This window comes from Acomys russatus, chromosome 20 (assembly GCF_903995435.1).
Source record: "Acomys russatus chromosome 20, mAcoRus1.1, whole genome shotgun sequence".
NCBI lineage: Eukaryota > Metazoa > Chordata > Mammalia > Rodentia > Muridae > Acomys > Acomys russatus.
The window spans coordinates 23721855-23735437 of record NC_067156.1 but is presented as its reverse complement, the minus strand read 5'-3'; the positions used below and the strand labels follow the sequence as shown (position 1 = coordinate 23735437).

Here is a 13583-nt window from a genome sequence, read left to right as displayed (position 1 = left end):
CTGGTTTTATCCCTAAGAAACCCCACTTAATATGGATAAAAATACAGCTTGTCCAGCACTCCATAACAGAAAGACCATATTCACATCTTACCACATTAGAAGTAAAAATAAACACCCTTTATAAATCATTGTATTCATTAGACAGATGACAAAGTTCAAACTGTAAGGCCGAGTCTCATAAGAGTAAAAACTCCAAAGATCATAGTTCATCAGGTAGCAGACATATAATCAATGACAAATTAGCAACAAGAAAAACCTCATCACATAAGTCTAACTCTATTGTTTAGTTTACTCTTTTAAGAATTATATATTAAGGGCTACAAAAATGGCTCAGTAGTTAAGAGCACTTGCTACTCAACCACTGGGGACCAGTGTTCAGGTCCCAGCACCTACACTGAACAGCTAGTCACAAATGCCTGGAACTCCAGCTCCATCAGTTGCCCTTTTCTGGCCTCTATGAGCACCTACACATGGAAGTGTGCATACATTCACGCATACACACAGATATTCATATGTACAGACATGAGTAAAATAAATTTTTAAAATTCTATTATGTAGCCAGGTGTGGTAGTTCATGCCTGTAATGTTAGCAGTTGGGAAACTGCGCCAATAGGAGAGCCACTGAGTTTGAGGCCAGCCTTAGAAAAACAACTTCAAAATAAAAGGATAGAAAATGCAATTACATTTTTTTGTTTTTAATAGCTGAGTAGTATTTCTTTTTAATATATTTTCTTATTCATATTACATCTCAATTGTCATCTCATCCCTTGTATCCTCCCATTCCTTCCATTTTCCCCTTACTCCCCTCCCCTATTTTTAAACTTCATGCTCACTGAGCAGTCGTCCTGTACTGTAAGGACAGTACACAATTTAGCTGCGAGGGATAGAAAGGAAACCCCAGGGAAAGTTCCAAGCCCTTGGAGTTCATGATTTCTTAGATATGACACCAAAAGCAGAGAAAACAAAAACACAACTTACACTTCATCAAAATTATAAATTTTTTAAACCCTAGCAGTGGTGGTGTACGTCTTTAACCCCAGCACTCAGGAGGCAGAGGCAGGCAGATTTCTGAGTTCAATCAAGGCCAGCCTGGTCTACAGCCAGGTATACAGAGAGAAACCCTGTTGGAGGAGGAGGAGAGAGGGCAGCACATGACTTGTCTAACAAAGGAACACAATCAACAGAGAGTAAAAAGACAACCTGTGCAATCAGAGAAAGTATTTACAAATCACCTCTCTGATAAGATATTGCCATGCAGAATATATATATATTCTTTAGCACTGAAGAGGCAGAGTAAGGCAGATTATCTGATAGTTAGGACCAGCCTGGTCTACATAAGGATTTCTATGATAGCCAGGGCTACATAGAGAGACCCTATCTCAAAAAAACAGACAAGAAGAATATATAAAAATCATAACTCAAGACCACCACAAAAAAATTTTTTTTAAAGCCCAGGCTAGGAATTTGATCAGTGGTATTGCCCTGGCCTAGAACACATAAGACCTGTGGGTTCAATTCCCAACACCCACATAGTAGCTCAGTGCTCTTTAGCTGCCAATTCCAGGGAAATCTGTGGGGGTCTCTGTGACCACCAGGGCCAACAGAGTAACAATACACATGGGGCAAGAAGGAAGCCCAGTTCAATACAACTCAGTAGTTGGGTGTTGGTTCAAACTTCTAGAGTCTGATAGTGGGCAGTTTATTTTAGGGTATTTAAGTACAGTACAACTTGGGGGGGGGGGGTCCTGGTGTAACACAATCTCCTGTGCACAAGGTGTAATTACATTCACACTATTCTCAAAGTACATGTCACTTCTCCCATGAAGATGGGTCCTAGAAATGGGCTACATGTACTATCTTAAGGTATTTGGGGAAGATCTGGTGTGGTCTGTCACACACACAATCCAGAGGTCATTTGGGCTGTTAGCCACCTCCAGTCCTGGTTGTGGAAGCTTACCATACAGATAACACAAACGTCACCCAGACCATTAAGTATCTCTGGTCCTGGGTGTGCAGGCTTGCAATGGCCTAGCCACAACTCCCAGCCTTCTGCGCAGAAAACAGGTTATACAGCTTTTCCTTTTTCTGTTTGTTTAGTTTTGTTTTTTGAGACAGGGTTTCTCTATCTGTGTAGCCCTAGCTGTCCTGGACTCACTTTGTAGACCAGGCTGGCCTGGAACTCACAGCGATCTGCCTGGCTCTGCCTCCCAAAGTGCTGGGTTTACAGGCATGCGCAACTGCCCCAGCTAGACATGTTTCCTTTTAAAAGAACAACCGTGACCTAGCATTCGGGAGGCAGAGGCAGGCAGATCGTGAGTTCAGCCTGGTGTACAAAGAGAGTCCAGGACAGCCAAAGCAAACACAGAGAAACCTTGTCTTTAAAAAAAAAAAAAAAGAAAAGAAAAGAAAGAACAGTGCTGCAGCAGCCTGGCGTGGTGTGCACACCTTTAATCCAAGCACTGGGGAGGGGAGGGAGGACCCCACATGTTTAACATTCCTGGTTTCCCTAGAGCCATCTGTGAGTACAAGGACCTTTGTGCTCTCAACAGAAATCTAACACCCTCATCTGGCACCAAGCACATAGTGCACAGATATCCATGGAGGCAATCACCCATACACCCATAACATATAAAAAAAATGGCAAAGAAAGAGAAAGAAAAAGAGGAGAAAAGGGAGAGAGCACACCAAAAAAGTAGTCAAATTCAAAGAGACAAACTGAACGGTTAGCTTCCCAGGCCAGGAGAGCAGTGGACGAGAAGCTACTGTAAGGAGTACGGAATTCACTCTGAACTAATGGAAGCAGCTCTAGAGAACCAGAAGACGTTTTCCAAATTGTACTGTATTTAAATATGACTACGATAAATCGCCCAGTGGTTTGACCAACACCAGCTGAGCTGTGCTGAACTGGATTTCCTTCTTGCCCCATGCAGACTGTTACTCTGTTGGCCCTGGTGGCCCCACAGAATTCCTCAGAACTGGCAGAGATTGCATAATAATGTGCATTTACTTAAAGTCAATAAACATATGCTTAAAAAAAAAAATTTAAGCGGTGATTTGTTGCGCACATCTTACCAAAAAAAAAAAAAAAAAAATCACTGGTTCCCTGCACCACATGGTGGCTCACAACTGTCTGTAACTCTCATTCCAGGAGACCAGACAGCTGCTCTGACCTGACCTCTCTATGGACACACATGATGCACATCCATTCAGGTACATACACATAGAATAAAATAAAATAAATATCCTAAAAATAAATGAAGGATAGTAAAAATAATACTACCATTTATCAGTACAAATTGTAGGAATTTTTGATCCTTTCTGCAATGGTGGGAAGGGGTTAGTCAGTTTTTGGAGGGGTAGAGAAACATTTATATCAAAACATTCCAACAAAATGGCAAAAGACCCAAGGTAGGATACAAAGGACAGGAAACAACTTACAACAGGAAATCAGTCTGGTAGACAAGAGTGTTGCAGCTCCGTTAGTAGGGATTATCTAGCATGCAGGAGGCCCCGGGTTTGGGGTTTGATCGCCAGTACCACATAAATCTGGAGGTGAACCCTGTAACTGTAGCACTCAGTGGTGGAGACAAGAGGTCCAGAAGTTCTAGGTCATCTGCAGCTATAGAACAAGCTGAGACCGTCTGAGCTACCTGAGACACTCTCTCAAAAATAAGAATTAAAGGCTCCCAAGCGGCTCCCTGGGTAAGAGCACTCACTAATAATACTGACAATCTGAGTTAGGTCCCCAGGAACCACATGGCGGAAGGAGAGCCAATTCACAAAAGCTGTCCTCTATCTTCACTTGTGCACGAGTATGTACACACACACACACGTGTGTGTGTGTGTGTGTGTGTGTGTGTGTGTACATGCACATGTGTGTAAATGTAATTATAAAAAAATTCTGTTCTAAGTCAGAACCTTACTCTATGTGCTCCTGGAGCTCCCTATGTACATCAGGCTGGCTTTGAACTCAATTCTGCTTCAGCAGTATAAGCCATTCAATCAGCCTCAGCCACACCCCAAAAAATTAATGCAAAGAAATTGGTCTGAAAATTTAAAAGCTGAAAATTAAAGGATCTTAAACCCCACCATAACAAGGCTTACCAGCACAGTTGCACACCATTAAGCTTCAGAAGCAAGTGTGGGAACTCTGGGCTGCCAGGACGGCTCGGCAGGCAACGGCACCTGCCACCAAGCCTGGATCACTGGGACCCACAGATTAGAAGAGCAGCAACTTAAACAAGTGGTCCACTGACCACCACACTTGTGCACAAAAACACACAAATAAAATTGTATTTTTTTAAAGGGCTTTCTTTTTTCTTTTCTTGTTTTGTTTTGTTTTTTTGTTTTTCAAGACAGGGTTTCTTTGTGTAGTCATGATTATTCTGTATAATCACTTTGTAGACCAGGCTGTCCTTGAACTCACATGGATCCACCTGCCTCTGCCTCCCCAGTGCTGGGATTAAAGGCGCCACCGCGCCCGGCTTTCTTTTTTTCTTTTACAAACTAAGAGCTCAACCACCCTTAGCAGCACAGTATGACCTGGTTTCAAAACACAGACACTGAAGGACAAATAAAGTCACCTGACAGTGGACATTCCAGGGGTGTGAACAGCTGTTTCTTAGCGTATAAACATGATGTTCAGCTTGTGTGAGAACTCACTCAACAAGTGATCATAATTTGAACACTTTTCTCTAACCATACTTCAATTTTGAAAAGGTTAAAATAAAAGCCTTACGACGGGAGTAGCGATGCACACCTTTGACGGGGCGCTAGCTGGCAGAAGGAGGGGGGGTCACTGTGAGCTGGAGGCGCTACAAGCAAGTCCAGGACAGCCAGGACTGTAGGAGAAACCCTGTCTCGAAAAACAAAAACAAAACAAAAAGTCTAAAACTGGAGTGGAAGCCAAAGAAAGGCATGCAAATGAAACACTAAAGAGAGAACTGTGTCACTGATTAGGTTTGGATAGGAAAAAAAAGGGATAAAGTCAAAGAAAGCTCGACGGCCCATAACAGCAGTTTGACCATAATGGGTTGCGTCACCTGTCATTCCAGAAAGACTTTTCTCCTCCTACAGTGTCTGTACTGTCACTAATGTGAGTTTCTTAAAATTAAAAAAAAAAAAAAAAAATTTAAAAATTTCAAGACATACAGAGGTCCATGTGGGTCAGGAGGGATAGCTACACTCATCAAAATAAGGAGGCGGCTGTTAGCAGCTGAGGTGGATGACAGGCAGGGGGTGTGCAGCTCTATAGTAGAGCGCCTGCCTGCCTGGCATGCACAGGGCACTAGGTTTGTCTCTCCAACACCACAGTGGTAGGGGGTGGGGTTTGATGAGAGAAGGCACAAGGCAGTAAGCGATGCGCAACTAGAAGAAAAAAAAGACACCCCTTGAAACCCTGTCGCAAAACACACACACACACACACACACACCCATCATCTCTAATAGCTATATAACATGTTTGATGGGACGGGAGGTGGTACCGCATAACTGGTGCTAAAAACCAATCGTCAGCTCAGGACAGAATCATATGCAGGAAAGGGTGGGGGAGAGAGTAAAGGGGGAAAAAACAGGAGGAAAAAAAAAAAAAATCACGATTCCACTCAAATGCCCTTTCACGCTTTTTCTCCACTTTTTTTATGTCACACGACTTCAACTCATGCTTTAACCGGTTCTAAAGCCACCACCTTCCAGAACTCCCACACTTATTCTCATAAACTTATTGACACTCTCATCCATGCCTCCACAAGCTCCTGTTGTTTGCACTACTGTTTTGCACTGTGGCCCAGACAGGTGTGTTGGCATACATCTGAACCCAACACTCAAGATTAGCTTAAGCTAGGTTGAGGCTTCAGAGTGAGATCCGGTCTGGAAAAAAAGATTAAGACACTACTAGACAAGCTTCCAGTCTTCGGAGAAAGAGGATTTTTAAAACCTATTTTGTAACTCATTAAGTCAGGAACAACTGAGCAGAGGCTACGAATGATTTCCCCCACTCAATCCTTTTGTAAAAACAAAACAAATTCCCATTTCTTAAAGTAACACCCACCTGTGGTCTTTAAAAACTAATGCTAAATACAAAATATCCTTGTCAAAACACCTATCATAAAGATACAATACACAATACAATCATGTAAGCATAGATTACATCATAAACTATTGTAAATTCTAAACAAAACACACATTTAAAAATAAAACAAATGTTACGAAGATGCAGAACATAAGAGGGTATCAACCGTCGACCTGAGCCAACCGCTGACTTAATTATTGGGGTGGCCACTGCTTGCAAACCAACGTCAACATCCCCCCCACCCACCCACCCAAGTTCTACACACACCTCAACAAGTTCCTTTTAAAGTAGAAAGGCGGGGCACTCCATGGCACCACTGCGATGCGATGCCCGCCCTCGGGAGACTGAATGTTCCAGGCCAGCCTGGGCTACTTAGCAACTTAACAAGCTCCCGGTAACTCTAACGCCACTCCAGAAAACTACGAGTAAAGTCAGTCAAGCTACGCAGGAAGAAGGAAGGCTGAGTAATTTTTAAAGTAAAGATAAACTGCTTGCCACAAGTCCACACGGGTGTGGCGCACCTTAAGGACAAGAGCGCCGGCGAACAGGAAGCTACGACTCCGGGACTCCTAGGGTCGGGGCTGGAATGTCGGCTCTTCCGACCTCTGGTCTCGCAAACGCCCAAGTTTCAGCAGCGGGGGTGGGGGAGGGGAGCGGCCGGCACAAACCCGGGGAACCATCGCGCCCCTTGAAACACCCCACTGTCCGGCCGCCAGGGACCCGCCGCGACCGCCCCTCAGCTGGGGAGGCCGCCCCAGGCGCGACACCCGTCCCGCGCGCGCTCCCCGCTCGGGGAACAAAGTTTAGAAGAGGGAGAAAAGTTTTTCCACGGAGGCGCGGCGCGCGGCCGTCGCTCCGCTTCCCGAGCCTCGGGCTCCGCCCGCCCGGCCGCCCAGGCCCAGGCAGCTCGGGGAAGCCGCCCTAGCCCGGCGCTGTAGGGCGGCGGCCGCCGAGAGCCTGCGCCGTCACCCCAGGTTAGGGTGACCCGCGTCCCCACCGGGGGAGGGGGTCCCCGCGCGCGCCCCGAGGGAAGGTACGAAGAGTTACCTGCGGCGAGCGGGACGCAGCACGGGACGAGTCCTGAGGCGCCAAGCCGACGGCGGCCGCTTTTGTCTCCCGCCCGTCCGGCTCCCAGGAGGAAATGGGCCGCCTTGCGCCCCCGCCCCCGGCCCGCCCCGCGCCGCGCCCGCCCTTCCCGGCACCTCCCTCCGCGCGCTCTTCCCGGCGCCTCCCGCGGCCTCCACCAGCCGCCCGTCCCGGCCTGGCGCGACCGGCGCCTTCTGCGGAGAGCCTCCCACTCGGAAGGTAGCCCGCAACTCCCGGCGGGGACCCCCCACCCCAAGTCCTTTTCGTATAACGTCAAGGCGCGCAGACCGGGACCCCCGACGGGGAGGAGGGGCGGAGACTCAGGGAACAGCGGGCAGCCTGGGATGGCGGGCGGAGGGCAGGTGAGTCACCGCTCCCAGCTCAGGTGAGTCTCGGGGCGCGGCCCCGGAAGGCCCCGCCCCGTCCGGCTCTCGGGGACCGAGTTCCTGCTGGATGCCCTGCTGTGGCAAATCACCCTGAATCCAGAAAAGGGGGCAGCCTACTGTTTTGCTTTACCGAAGGAGAAAGACCAAGTAAAAGTTCCCCATCTCCAGCACAATGAACAATTTGTGGTTTCTCTTCTTTTCACCAGTGTGGGGCCTGGGGATTGAACTCAGGTTTCGGGGCTCGGTGGCCAATGCCAATTTACCATCAATTTACCTTCAATCCTCCTGCACACCTCCCACCTGCTGAGAATATAGGCATGCACCATGACAGCTGCTATTTTACGGCCTCTGAAAAAGTTGGGCAGATGAGAGGCGATGGCTCAATGGGCACTTGCCCTTCTACCAACAATGCCAGCCTGACAAACTGAGATATGGAAAGACAGAATGAAGGCCACAAAGTTGTCCTCTGACTTCTCTACACTGGTGCAGGTGGCATAGCCATTGGCACACATATCACACATATATACAATAATAAATAGAATTTTTTTAATTTTGTTTTTGTTTTTTCGTGACAGGGTTTCCTTGGCTGTCCTGGACTCATTTTGTAGCCCTGCCTGGCCTTGAGCTCACAGCGATCCCCAGCACCATTGTGGAGGCCAGAGGATAACATTTGGGAGTCATTCTCACTTTCCACCTTTTTGAGAAAAAAAAAAATCACTCTGTTTTATTTATTAATGAGACAAGATCTTTTGCTGTGTATATATTCAATCTTGGGGGCTGGAGAGGTGGCTCAGAGGTTAAGAGCACTGGCTGCTCTTCCAGAGGTCCTGAGTTCAATTCCCAGCAACCACATGGTGGCTCACAACCAACTATAATGAGATGTGGTACCCAATTCTGGTGTGCAGGCAAACATGTAGGCAGAACACTGTATACATAGGAAATAAGTCTCTAAAAAAAAAAAAGAAGAAGAAGAAGCCGGGCATGGTGGCACAAGCCTTTAATCCCAGCACTCGGGAGGCAGAGGCAGGCGGATCGCTGTGAGTTCGAGGCCAGCCTGGTCTACAAAGTGAGTCCAGGATGGCCAAGGCTACACAGAGAAACCCTGTCTCGAAAAAAAAAAAAAAAAAAAAAGAAGGAAAGAAAAGAAAAGAAATCTTGGAATTATCCTTGACTATTCTTTCTCATGTTTTTTATTGGATTGCTTCAAAATATACTCAGCATTCAGCCTTTTCACCATCTCCACCGTCACCACCATGAAGCCAGGCAGACATCACCGTCTCTTTGCCTAAGTTTCACAGGAGACTCCTAACCTGTCTCCCTCTGTCTCATGGTAAGGCCCTTGCCTTACTCATTGTAGCCTCAGTTTTGCAGCCGGAGTGTTCCTTGTAAAGGTTATGTCCGATACTGTCACCAGCTCTGCCCAAAACTTGCAGTAGCTCTCACCTGTCAGAGCAAAAGCCCAGATCCTTATAAGGCCCTCAGGAGCTCAGTTGCCCCCACACAGTCTCTGACACAGTGGCCTCTTTGCTGTTCCAGGATAGGCTCTTGCCTGAGGGCCTTTCTTTCTGCCAGGAATGCTTTCCTACAAACGCGCCAGCCTGACTCACTCACTCATCTCTGCCAGGTTTTTGCTCAGGTTGCTCACATGAGACTTCCTCTCAACTACCGTATCCAAAATATATCACCTTCTGGCATATAAAAACCATACTTTTTTTTCTTTTTTGTTTGTTTGTTTATTTGTTTTAAGACAGAGTTTCTCTGTGTAGCCCTGCCTGTCCTGGACTCACTTTGGAAACCAGACTGGCCTTGAACTCACAAGGATCCACCTGCCTCTGCCCCCCAAGTGTTGGGATTAAAGGTGTGACCACCATACCTGGCTGAATACATAGTCTTTTTATTTTTTTTTATTTTTTTTTACTTTTTTTTTTTATGTGCATTGGTGTGAGGGTGTCAGATCACTTGGAATTGGAGTTACAGACAGTTGTGAGCTGCCATGTGATTGCTGGGAATTGAACCTGGGTCCTTTGGAAGAGCAGACAGTGCTCTTAACCACTGAGCCATCTCTCCAGCCCCTGAATATATATAGTTCTTAACTGTATATATGATATATAAAGCGATATATATGATGGCGTATTGGCTCGCTGTTTTTCTGACTTCACTAAAATGTAAGCCACATGAGGGCTAGATATTTTATTATGTTCAATATTGTGTCTTTTGTGCCTAGGTTACTGGAATATAGCAGGCCCCTCCATAAATACTTCTGAATTCAGTACAGAAGATAGGGATGGGATGAATTTTATTCTAGACCAAGAAAATATGGGTAGGAATAGGAAGCAAAATACAATTTCCAACAGTATCCTAGCACTTAGGAAGCCAAGGCAAACATTCTTGCATCAAGGACAGCCTCAGCTACAAAAATACAAAAACCAAGGCCTAAGAAATGTCTCAGAGCCGGGCGTGGTGGCGCTCGCCTTTAATCCCAGCACTTGGGAGGCAGAAGCAGACAGATCACTGTGAGTTCAAGGCCAGCCTGGTCTACAAAGGAGTCCAGGTCAGCCAAGACTACACAGAGAAACCCCATCTTGGAAAGAAGAAAAAAAAAAAAAAAAAGAGCACTGGCCACTCTTCCAAAGAGCCCAGATTTGATTCACAGCACTCGCATGGTGGCTCACAGCCATCTTTAACTCTGGTGGTTCTAGGGGATCTGATACCTTCACCCTCCCAGGCACCAGACATGAATACATGCAGGCAAAGCACTCATACAACTTAGATAAAAACAGCTTTTAAAACCATAAACAACAAGAAGTATATTTAACACAAAGATCATGAAAGACATGGTCATATTTTGGGTTTTAAATTTTCACTTTGGAAGCTGGGCATGATAGCACATGTTTAATCTCAGCACTTGGGAGGCAGTGATAGATGGATCTCTAAATTCAAGGCTAGCCTGGTCTACATAGTTCCAGGACAGTCAGAACAATGTAGAGAGACTATCTCAAAACTCAGAATTAAGAACCAGGTGTGGTGGTGAATGCTGCCTTTAATCCCAGCACTCAGGGAGGCAGAGGCCAGCCTGGTATATAAAGCAAGTCCAGGACAGCCAGGACTACACAGAGAAACCCTATCTTGAAAAAAAAATTAAAATAAAAAACAATCCACTTTGAAGAAGAGCCAGGCATGGTGGCACATGCCTTTAATCCCAGCACTCAGGAGGCAGAGGCAGGCGGATTGCTGTGAGTTCCAGGCCAGCCTGGTCTACAAAGTGAGTCCAGGACAACGAAGGCTACACAGAGAAACCCTGTCTCAGAAAAAGAAAAAGAAAAAGAAATAATGCCCTCCTCTCTCTCATTCTTCTCTTCCTCTCTTGCTGTTCCTATCTCTGTCTCTCTTTCTCTGTCTCTCTCTCCCTGGGGCGCTCCCCTCTTCTTCTCCTCCCAGACTCCTATAATAAACCTCTCCATATCATTAAAAAAAAGGAAGAAGAGATAAGGCCAGGTGGTAGTAGCGCACGCCTGTAATCCCAGCACACGGGCAGCAGAGGCAGTCAGATCTCTGAATTTGAGGCTAGCCTGGTCTACAGAGTGAGTTCCGGGACAACCAGGCTACATAGAGAAATCCTGTCTCAAAAAAACAAAACAAAACAACAAAAGAATTCTTTAGGAAAAAACGATAGGGAAGTCAGTGCACATAATGTCCCATTTGTGTTTCAATGGTGTCACCTACTTTTTAAAATGTTCTTTTCTCGTAGCAGCTAATACTTTTAAAACACAGCACTTGCCAGGCAGCGTGGCACATGCCTTTAATACCAAAACTTGGGAGGCAGAGGCAGGTGGATCTCTGTGAGTTCAAGGCCTGATCTACAGAGTGAGTTCCAGAGTACACAGAAAAACTCTTTGTTGGGGGAAAAAAAAATCTCTATGCTCTTCCCCTGACTATAGACCTCTCTGACTTTTTCAACTGTCCACATCAAGGTCCTGACATCCCTATAACTTACCCGACATTGCTGTGCCCCATCACCTCTCCTTTCCAGCACCTTTTTTTTTTTTTTTTTTTTTTTTGGAGACAGGGTTTCTCTGTGTAGCCTTGGCTGTCCTAGACTTTTTTTGTAGACCAGGCTGGCCTCAAACTCACAGCAATCCACCTGCCTCTGCCTCCCCAGTGCTGGGATTAAAGGTGAGCGTGCCACCATGCCCGGCTCATCTTTGGGACTTTCTAAGGAGGAAGATAGATGCTTGTCTCCCTGGGAATGGAATTTTCACAACAGCTCTCTGCCAATGAGCAGTGTGCCTTGTCCTCTATTTAGTTTCTTTTTCTATACTATGTCTCACTAAGTTGCTCAAGTGCTGCCTTGAGCTTCCTCTGTGCACAGCCAGACCACAGAAGTGTCTGGCCTCTGAGTACCATAGTTGGAGTTACAGGCCTACGCCCCAGGCCCAGCACTGTATTTCTAGTCTTTGTAGTTTTCATCCTTCTCCAGAATTGTCTACCGGTTTTCTTTTTTTTCTTTTCTTTCCCTTTTAACATTTATTTTGTGGGGGTAGCATTGTGTATCTGTGAGTGTAGAGGTCATAGGACAACTTGAGGGAAGTCAGTTCTCTCCTACCAGCTGAATCCTGAAGGGTCAAACTCAGGCCCTTGGGTTTAATGGCAAGTACCCTTACCCACTAAGCCATGTCACCAACCCAGATTTTCTCCCCTGCCCTGTGTGTGTGTGTGTGTGTGTGTGTGTCTTGAATAGATGTATGTTCAGGTGCATTTGCTTGTTTGTATTTGTATATGTCTAGGCCAGAGATCAACACTGAGTATCTTTTCTTATTTTTCATCATATATATTTTGGGGGGGGGTGTTTTGTTTTGTTTTGTTTTGTTTTTTTGAGACAGGGTTTCTCTGTGTAACCTTGGCTGTCCTGGACTTGCTTTGTAGACCAGGCTGGCCTCGAACTCACGGCGATCCACCTGCCTCTGCCTCCCAAGTGCTGGGATTAAAGGCGTGCACCACCACCGCCCGGCCATCTTATATTTTTTAATTACATTTTGTCTATTTATTCTGTGTGAGGGAGACAACTTTGGGGCATCAGGTCTCTGTTTCTATGGTGAGTCCTAGAGATCAGACTCCAGTTCTTGAGCTTAGTGTCAAGTCTCTGCCTGCTGAGATGTCTCACTAGCCCTTCCACTTATTTTTTGAGACAAGAGTCTCTAACTTAACCCAGAGTTTGCTATTTTAACCAGGTTAGCTAGACAGTGAGCTCCCAGGATTTACCTGCATACGTATATATACACACAAACACACACGCACACATGCATGCATGCACATATGTACACATATACGTACACACATATCATGTGTGTGTGCATGGATGCACGTACACACACACACACACACACACAGAGTCAGGGCTGGGTTCACAGATGCCATCTTGCCTGACTTTATGCCAGTGCTGAGATCCCAACTTGTGCTTATGCAGCAAGCACAGTATGCAGCAAGCACAGTATGCATCTACTGAGCCATCTCCTCACCCGTAGTTCATTTTTTTTCTCCTCCATGATGAGGCATTTCATAAAGACACTATGTTGGTTTGTTTGTTTTTCAGTTTCTTCTATATTATAGCATGGGAACTGGAAACATAAAATACATATTAAAACTATTTGTAGGGGCCTGGAGAGATAACTCAATGTTTAAGAGCAGTGGCTGCTTGCCAGTCGGTGGTGGCAGATGCCTTTAATCCCAGCACTCAGGGGGCAGAGGCATGTAGATCTCTAAGTTCAAGGATAGTCTGATCTACAGAGTAAGTTCCAGAACAACCAGGGATATACAGAGAAACCCTGTCTCAAAAGAAAAGAGCTGTGAGCCAGGCTTGGTGCCACACTCCTTTAATCCCAGCACTCAGGGTGGCAGAGGCAAACAGATCTCTGTGAGTTCAAGGCCAGCCTGGTCTACAAAGTGAGTCCAGGACAGCTAAGGCTACACAGAGAAACTCTGTCCTATGCTGGGGTGGGGGCAGGAGTGGGGGTGAGAAAAGCTGTGGCTGCTCTTCCAAAGGA

The 13583-nt window shown here is 46.1% G+C and overlaps 1 protein-coding gene across 1 annotated transcript in view; it reads right to left on the bottom strand.

The window, feature by feature from the left end:
• Positions 1-7234, bottom strand: part of Ctnna1 (catenin alpha 1) — a 122651-nt gene extending 115417 nt beyond the window's left edge. The window contains exon 1 of the mRNA XM_051163268.1: positions 7118-7234. The gene's annotated coding sequence lies outside the window, so the exon portion shown is untranslated. The remainder of the gene's footprint in view (positions 1-7117) is intronic.
• Between the last annotated feature and the right edge of the window lie 6349 nt (positions 7235-13583).